An 894-nucleotide genomic window follows, 5' to 3' on the forward strand; every position below is an offset into this window, starting at 1 on the left:
CTAAATATGTGATAATAACAGATAATAACAAATTGAAAATAGATTAGATTCGGATTGACTTTATTGTGATTACATATRTACAAGGAAAGAAAATGAAGTTTGGCATCCAACCAGTAGTGCAAAATGATTGATTTCTATAACTCCTTTGTCTTTCATTGTCACATGCTAAAACATAAACCCAGTAATGCTAGTTTACATTATTATTATTATTATTATTATTATTATTATTATTACAAGACCACCATCAATAAAGGAAATAGGACAATAACTGGTAGCGAAAGCAGTGTCTTTGCCTGTTTTTAACAGGAGAGTAAAGGTTCCTCTGACTGCTGAAGCATTATGTGAAGTTCTGGTGCCAGGATATTCCAGAATTCTTTATAGAATTCTACTGGAAAACCATCCAGACCTGGAGCTTCTTTATTAGGCATGCCCATGGTATGATTGTGACAGGATAACAGATGCATTTGTCTGGGACTTTTAGCATCGTTGGCAAAGTAGGCAGTGCATTAGTCATGTAATCTGTAGGTCATGAGTTCACCTGTTGTTGAGAGGAATAGGGCACATTTTTGCGTGATCATCCACCTGAAGCACTTGTTGTTTTGTGGGTAATGATAACTCTGTTTTCAGTTTGTTACAATTCCAGTAACTTTACCAGTGTGTTGTTTCTTCTGAATTTCCAAAAGCATTCATAATTCAAAGTACGTAAATGCCACGTGTGGAAGATGGTATTGTAGACTAAACATAAAAGTACAGGCTTTGTCTTGATGGAGTCATGTGCTCAATCAGTCATGTGATCAGATAAAATCAAAAGCTTGATCCCGTGGTATGATTGTGACGAGATAACACATGCACTTCTCTGGCATTTCTGGTCGCCGTTGGCGCCCACAGCCGCTC

This window comes from Austrofundulus limnaeus, unplaced genomic scaffold (assembly GCF_001266775.1).
Source record: "Austrofundulus limnaeus strain Quisiro unplaced genomic scaffold, Austrofundulus_limnaeus-1.0 Scaffold624, whole genome shotgun sequence".
Classification (NCBI taxonomy): Eukaryota; Metazoa; Chordata; class Actinopteri; order Cyprinodontiformes; family Rivulidae; genus Austrofundulus; species Austrofundulus limnaeus.